An 8,537-nucleotide genomic window follows, 5' to 3' on the forward strand; every position below is an offset into this window, starting at 1 on the left:
GAAATTGCGTCTGGATCGTTGTACGCAGAGCTTTGATGAAGGTTGCCAAGGTCTGATGTGAGGTGGCTGGAAGCCCCGGAGTCCATGATCCAGTCGGTCGTGGGATTGGAGGATTGCTGCGAGAGGTACGCTCGAGGAGTAGATGTGGTGGTCGGTGCGTACTTGAGATTGCACCGGTGCCAGCAGTTGATTGCTATGTGACCTGGTTTTCCACAAATCTGACAAGAAGGTCGATCGGTCTTTGCGGTAGTTGAGGGTGGACGAGCGGCTTCAGGAGTGTTCCGATTATCAGATTTACGATTCTTGTGTGTGCGATTGTTGTTGCTGTTTCCTTTGGACCAAGAAGCACGGTTTGTGTAGAATGCCGATTCAGCATGAGATGCGGAAGCCTCTTTTTGAGTTTCTTGATGCTGGGCGATCTCTTCACTGCACAATAGGGAGTAGAGGGTGTCAAGATCAATGGGGTTTAGAGATGTGCGAATGGAGGTTTTGAAGGAATTGTATGACGAGGGAAGGCCATTTAGGATAAAAATGAGAATGTCTTCGGTGTCGATTTGTGATCCTGAGACGGAGATGTTGTCAACTAAATTCTTGACACGCATCAGATATTGTTGCATGGTTGAGTTGCCCATTTGAATTGTGTGAAGTTCGTTCTTGAGTTGAATTACTCGAGAACGGATGTTTGGCTGCATTCGTTTTTCGAGTGTTTTCCAAACATCTTGAGCGGTGGAGCAAGAAAGAATGTAGGGAAGAATAGCAGGGGAAATGGTGGAGAAAAGGGCGGAAATGAGATTCCGATCGATCAGTGTCCATTTAAAGAACTCGTTGCTGGAGTCGTCGGACGGGCAGATGATGTTTCCGGTAAGATAGCCGGAGAAGCCGTTTGCGGAGAAGTGCTGCAAGATCTGAATGCGCCATATGTGGTAATTTTCTGCAGTGAGTGGGTGAGGAACGAGAGTTTTAAGGTTGGAGATCAAGAATTTGAGTGGCGCCGGAGCTGTGTAGTCGGATGAGCTGCCGTAGAGGATGTGTTGATTCGGTGAGGAGGACACGGCGGAACCTTGTTCAGCCATGAAAGAAGCCAGGGAGAAGCCTGGGCTCTGATACCATGAAAGAGATGGTACAGGAGTCTTGGAAGAAGCAAGAAAGCAGAGAATAGAAACTGTGAATTGTGAATAATATTAAAGTAAAGGTATACAGGCCTTTATATAGGCAAACAGAGAAATATAAAGTATTACAAGTGTAACCGGTACATGTATAATATTGATTCCTAATACTATAAATGTTGTAAATGAAATTGGTAAGGGTTTGGGCAGTTGGTAGATGCTATTTCATTTGATTGAAATTATGAAATTCGGTTTCAACAGGAGGATTTAAACGATGTATGCCATTAACCAAATTCTGCTTCAGTTAAATCCTACTTGTAACGAAACATCTACTGTAAACCGAAAACATAGTTCACAGTATGATAAAAATTGCTAGCTCTCAAGTTAAAAATGAACAATAATTTATAAGTACCTGTCAAATATAAGAATATAATTTTTAAGTTCAAGCTCCTCAACCAAAAAATACCTATTGTAAACTGAAATTTTTCAATATACAGATAAAAGAAAAAATAGAAGCAAGAAATAGAGCAAGTGGAGTAGTAGGGGGCGCCAAAACAGATAAAAGTTATCTTCAATAATGTAAATGTGGACTGCGAACCCGGAAGTCTAGATTCATGAAGGCGATTGGGAAGACGAGATTCACAAAGATGAAGGCTGCGGGCTGCGACTACGAACAAGAGGGCTGTGGCGACCTCTACACAAAGGCGAAGACAGCAACAAACTGAGAATGCGGCGACCTCATCACAAATGCGAAGGCGGCTGCCAATAGGCGGAACAATGAAGTGATAATTCGAACAACGGGATGGGCAAGCTGGCTCACGATTGATAAATTTAGGACAAAAAATTTTTTTTTTAAGGGGGAGAGGTGAATTTTGAAAATGCCCCTTCTACTATATTAATTGTTTTTTTTTTTTTATGGTGGACATTTGCCCACCCTCCCTTAACAGGGGCATCCGCCCATGGTTTCACAACATTATTTTAAAATAAATTATTAATTTAATTCTAAAATTTTAAAATATGAAGAGTAATTTATTATTTTAAAATTTTGAAAAAGTTGAAATATTTTTAGGAAGATAAAAACTATTGGCCGGCCGGTTATCCCCTAGGCGACTTTGGGGAGCTATTGTCCTGAATAATAGATGACTTATTTCTTCCTAAAATTATTAAAAAAAGAAACTCTCTTAAAAATACTATGCTCCTTCATAACATTCGGCCTAACATCTCCATCGAGCTGCAGAGTGGAAACCTCACATCTATCATGCATGAACAATATTTTCTGCCTATGACTTTGCTAAAACGAAAAGACAGAAATGAATACGACCAGTAAGAGAAGTTAAAGCTACAACTACAGCGCGAAAAGTCCCCATGAAAGCGAGAAGACAATTTCTTTCATTCAAGTAGAACCGTCTTCAGCAAGGAGCCAAGGACTGGCTTGCTGACCAAGCCTGTTGTTTCTCTGATTGATTAGTTTAAAGCTTGAAAAAAGGTTTTTCTTGCCTTCTTCTATCTTTTTCTGTTTCTTTCCTGATATTCAAACCATTTGGTGCTATCAGATTGATATGATGCTTGCGTCCAGCTGCACGTCACGCTTCTGTCCCATCAGCAGCAAATGCTCTCCTATCCTCCATAAACTGCTATGAGTTAAGTCATTTTCGTTTTCTTGTGAGATTAAGGCTTCGTTTGGGACAGCTTTCTTTCTGCTTCCTAAAATAGCTTTCTAGTACAAAAATTAAAATTTTTGTACTAGAAAGCTGCTTTAAGAAGCAGTAAGAAAGCCGTCCCAAACAAAGCTTAAGTGTTTATAATAATATTGGTGATTAAAGATAATGATTTAGTAATCTCCGAAAAGTTATGAGTATTTTCCCAGAGAAAAAATTGTGAGTATGCATAAGTTTTTTTCTTGAAACATGATCACTATTAAAAAATATTCTGGTTTTATTGACAGATTTAAATGAATAATATAGAAATTGGATTGTCAGTGATTTATTCTTGATTTTTCTTAAATTAAAAGAAAAATATTTACAATAGCTAAGATCACAAGGATAAATGATCAAAAGTAACCACAAAATAACCAGTTATTTCTAAACCTGTAATAACAAGCTAACCTTTATCAGTTTTCCATAATTCCATCTTCAGGAAAATTCTTGATGTTCTAGGGATTAAGATTTTGTTCGTAATACCTTTTTTATTATTTACAAAAATAATTTTTTTAGTACAATAACTTTTTTATTTAAAATTTTTTGTATTAAAAATAATTTTAAAAAACTGTAAAAAATTGTCCCAAATAAAATTTTAATGTAAGCCTTTTCATATTGTTTCTTTTTGGCTCTTGCTTCCTCATTAAGGAATTGTGTCAATCACTAGGTTTCATTGACTCTTAACACCCAACTTATGTCTGCAAACTTCAAAAATCATTAATTGGCCTCAAACAGGGGGCTTGTCAATGATTTCAGAATCTTACAAACCTTCTCCAATAGTTCGTGTTCAGGTTCAGTCATTCCGACCTCTCACTTCTTATTTTTTATCGCAACTGTACTTTCTCATTTATGTGGACGATATTCTACTTACAGGGAATGACCAACCAATGTTACAACCATGGCCAAGTCGTCTACAGAGGAGGAGTACAAATCTCTTTCAGCTGCTACCTCGGATGTTTTATGGCTATGTCGACTAGTCGACGAACTACAGATTACGCAACAATCTCCAACTACCATCTACTGCGATGACACATCTGCAATTGCTCTCGCCAATAATCTAGTATTTCACGCTCGAACAAATCACATCGAGATAGACTATCACTTCATTCGTCAGCACATCAACTCCGGTTCAATCACCATCGAGCACATTAGCTCCATCGATCAAATTGCTGATGTTCTTGCCAAGTTTCTTGCTACTGCTAGATTCGAAAAACTACGAAGCAAATTAACCATTCAATTACTGAATGATCAATTTGAGGGGGTCTCTTAGGATAACAAACATGTCAGCTACCTTTAGGTTTCTTTGTAAATTAGCTAGTTCTCTATCTCTCCTAAGCTCTATATATTTCTCTGTAATCTTCCTTTATGAATATATTTTTTCCTTTTGCATTTCTCGTGTAAGCCGTACTCTTCTTTCTCTCTTCTATCTCTCGGTTCTTACACGAACTTCCAATTAAATGTGGAGACGTTGATTTTTTTTCTAACGTGACCCAACACCTGACCCAGCCCAATGTGGGTTTAAATTCTCTTCGTACACATGCTGTGTACAAGTTGTACACAATATGTATAGAGGTAGGTTGGGTCATCAGGTCAGGCTAGAGCTATGTTCCTTCATTTAATTTGGGTTCGTACACAAAGCTACATACGGACTCTGCTCGTAATGATTTTCTCATAACATGAATCTAGACTATATGCCAACATTGATGGCAAAGATATATGCCCTGCGTCATTTGGCTACATCTGATAAATTTAGAGTGGAACTAACATTGAAAGATTCTTAAGAATGATTTTAAATAAGCCAAATCAAATTGAGTATTACTCTAATCATGCCCATTTATTAAATTTTTAATAGTTTGAGCCAAACATAAAACTGACTGAAATTTTAAACTCTTGTCCAAACTTATTTATTAATTTTTCATATTGAGTTCAAGTTAAAATTGAGCATTAATCAAGCTTAACTATATTTAAAATTTTTGCAGTTTAAAGGCATAGAATTAATGCTAAGCATACATATATTCATAAGTTTTTATCAAAATTGATATCCTTCTCTATATTTTTGTACTGTTTAAATCTTAATAAAAAATTTAATCAATCAATCTAGTTTTGTCCAATATTTTAATAATTCTTAAGCCATTAATATTACATGAAAATTTACAATTACATCTGATATAAGCAAAATTAATATAAAAACATAAAAATAATTTAATTAATCCATCATCAAAGAAGTAATTTATGTTGTTCAAATTAAAAACTCAATGAACATATTATAAAAATATAAATAAATGTGCGAGCAAATGTTCAAATTTATTCATTTGTATGTCGCTTTAATTTTTTTGTTCAAACTTCCTTACTTTTTTAAGAAAATAAATATAAGAGAGCTTTATGTGAATAAAGCAGCTTTTTAGTAAAAAATTAAAATTTTAGTTTAGAAAACTGCTTTAAGAAACAGTAAGAAAGTCGTCCCAAATGAAACCTAAGTATTGAGCATTTTTGCGTCAAACAAAATAGTAATTTAATTAGGACCCCAATCTTATCAAGAATAATTAACTCTTAATAACAATTTGTGCAATGCATAAAGACATAACCTCCTTAGATTCTGCAGATGATAATTTCCCTTTGGAGATTGTTATCCCTCCACTTTCTCTATAACTAGTTTGTCAGCTGCATAGTTCAATTATGGACAATTCATCTCAAGCAACAAATCCTAATTTAATCAATGCTTGAAGAGCTAAAGAAGATTATAAATTCATCTATAAGAGATTTAGATTATAACCCTATGGCTTTTTCAATTTATTTATAGGTTTCTATTTTTTTTTTTTTAATTGATGTCTCCAAAGAGACATATAGGTTCCTACTAGACATTCTCCATAAGGTCCCCGTGAAGGAAGGTATTTGATATGTCGAGATGAAGAATGGGTCAGTTGCGGTGAAGAGCCAGAGTGAGCAGCACCCTGATTGTTAGCATTTTTGTGATAGGGCAAAAGGTTTCAGAATAGTTGACTCCCAGCATTTGATTGAATCCTTGAGCGACTAATCGTGCCTTGTGTCGGTCGATCTTTCCATCAAGTAGAGTTTTGGTTTTGAATGTCCATTTACAACCGAGGATTGGGTCTTTGGTGGGAGGTGGAACAAGTAACCACGTACCTTGCCGTTGAAGAGTGTGGAATTCAACGGACATTGCGGAGCGCCAGTGTTTGAATTTTGATGCTCGGGCATAGCTGGTAGGTGTGAGGGAAGGGGAAATAGTGGTCGAAAGATCAAAAATTTGTTTGGGTTTATGAATACTTGATTTTGCATGGGTCTGCATGTGATGTGGTGGTTGAGGTCTGTTCGCTTGACTGGATGCCTCCATGAGAGACTGTTTAATATGTGTGATCGGGGTTGCACCCGACTTATCCGTGTGTGTGGGAGCAAAAATTTGTTTGTAGTCAGTGTGCGGTGGAGAGAAAGAAGGGCAATTCAGAACGGATGTCGGGGTGAGAAGAAGTGGAGGGAAGGATGTCGTGTTAGGTGCGGGAATCGGGGTGGTGGGATTTGAATTGGTTGAGTCATTGTAGAGGAAGATGTGTTCGTGAAAGGTGACGTGCCGAGAGATTTAGATTTTGTTTGTGAGAGGATTTAAGCATCTGTAGCCCTTATTCTGAGAAGAATACCCAAGAAAAATTCATGATTATGATCTAGGTGATAATTTATCTGTGGCATATGGTCAGAGCCATGAAAAATAGAGGCAGACGAAGGTGTGTAGATGGTTGTAGGAGGGAGGATGGTCATGGAGCAACTAGTATGGAATTAGTAGAGCTAAAGCTTTAGATGGAAGTCGATTGATGAGATTGTTTGCGGTGGAGACTGCTTTGGTCCAGAATTTTGTAGGAAGTTTAGATGTGTGAAGAAGAGCCCGGGTGATCTCCAGAAGATGACTATATTTTCATTATGTGGTCCCATTTCGCTCGAGTGTGTGGGGACAACTGATTTGGTGGGTGATGCCGTGAGAAGACAAGAACATTTTGAATTGAGTGCTAGTGAACTTGCCACTGCCGTTAGATCTAAAGAATTTGGGAGTATAATTGAATAGAGTTTTTTACTAATGAGAAAAAATGATTGAATTTGGAAAATGTTTCATTGTTGGAGTGCATAAGGTACAACCAAGTAAAATTTGAAAAATCATAGACAAAAATTATGTAGTAATTAAAGCTGTTTAGAGATTGTTGAGGGGCAAGGCCCCAGACATCAGAGTGAATCAGGTAAAATGCGTGAGGAGAAGTAGTAGTACTTTTATTAAAAGGTAGTTTATGGCTTTTGGCCATATTACAAGAAGTACAAAGAAAATTCGCAGAGCTAAAATCAAGATCAGGTAGCATTCATCGGAGGTTGGTGAGGACCCCATGATGTGGGTGACCGAGCCTGGCATGCCAAAGCTGAGCCAAGGACTTAGTAGCTAGAAGAGTTTTTAGTCGATTAGTGGAGGAGTTCTGGAGTTTGTACTGCCCATTATGCAATCGACCATGAAGAAGAGGAAGATTGTCCTGTAAGTCTTTAATGACAAAGCCGTTACCATCAAACAAATAGAAACTTGATTATCGTCAGTTAATTTTGAAATAGAGATAAGATTGTGAGTTAATGTTGGAACATGAAGTAAGTTTTGAAGGTAGAGCTTACGAACTGAGTCGGGAAGTGGAAGAAGGCCTTGTCTAGAGTTTTGAATGGGTAGAGAGGACCCATTTGTGATAAAGACAGAGTTGGGTCCTTGATAGGTGGAACTTTTTTGGAGAATGCTGAGGTCTAGAGTAAGATGAGTCAATGCACAAGAATCAAGAATCATATCACTTGTTTGGGTCGGAGACTGCTGCGTAAGGAGCGCTCTCGGAGTAGACGAAGTTGTTGTTGGTGCGTATTCGAGGTTGCACCTGTGATACTAATTCAAAGCAATGTGACCAAGCTTACCATAAATTTGATAGGTCAGTCGTTCAGTTTGATTTGAACCACATGGCAGACGCATGGGACCACAGAAAGACTTTCGATTTGCTGAATTTTGGTTCTTGACAGAGAGATACAATCCTTTATCGCGAGCTAGAATTGTGGACTAGGCGTAAAATGCGGTGTTGTTCAATGCTGATGCTTCTTTGTGTGTTTCTTGTTGAATATTGATCTCTTTACTTCACAAGAGTGAGTAAAGAGTATCAAGATCAATGGGGTATAGAGAGGTCTGAATCATCGTCTTGAACGAGTTGTAGGTGGAGGGTAATCCGTTCAAGATGTAGAGGATAATGTCCTCATTGTCGAGGTGTGAGTCTGAGGCAACTATATTGTCCACGAGAGTCTTGATTTGCATGAAATATTGTTGCATAGAAGAATTGCGCATTTGGATGTGATGTAAATCGTTCTTGAGTTGGATGACTCGAGAGCAATTTGTAGGTTGCATTCTTCTTGCAAGAATTTTCCATACCTCGTGGGTGGTGGAGGATAGGACGTAGGCGAGAATCACTGGGGAGATTGTGGAAAATAGCATGGAGATCAAATTTTGATTGATCAACCGCCATTTGGTATAATCAGCGCAGGAAGTATCAGGAGGACACGAGGTCTCGTCGGTAAGGAAGTCGACGAACCCGTTTGCAGTAAAGTGTTGGAGTAGCTAGTTGTATGTGCCATATGATGTAGTTGTCCGAGGAGAGGGGCATGGCAACCAGATTCTTTAAATTCGAGATGAGGAATTTTAGTGGTGTTGGAATGATGAAAT

At 38.0% G+C, this 8,537-nt stretch overlaps 1 long non-coding RNA gene across 1 annotated transcript; it reads left to right on the forward strand.

Annotated features, from left to right (window-relative positions):
- The first annotated feature begins 2,296 nt into the window (after nucleotides 1–2,296).
- On the forward strand, nucleotides 2,297–3,539 carry LOC110095616. Its single transcript, XR_003699913.1, has 3 exons — nucleotides 2,297–2,592; nucleotides 2,660–2,746; nucleotides 3,471–3,539. It is a non-coding gene; the product is annotated as an uncharacterized LOC110095616 (long non-coding RNA).
- The last annotated feature ends 4,998 nt before the right edge of the window (nucleotides 3,540–8,537 follow it).

Source organism: Dendrobium catenatum, unplaced genomic scaffold, assembly GCF_001605985.2.
Source record: "Dendrobium catenatum unplaced genomic scaffold, ASM160598v2 fragScaff_scaffold_157, whole genome shotgun sequence".
In the NCBI taxonomy this organism is placed as follows: Eukaryota; Viridiplantae; Streptophyta; class Magnoliopsida; order Asparagales; family Orchidaceae; genus Dendrobium; species Dendrobium catenatum.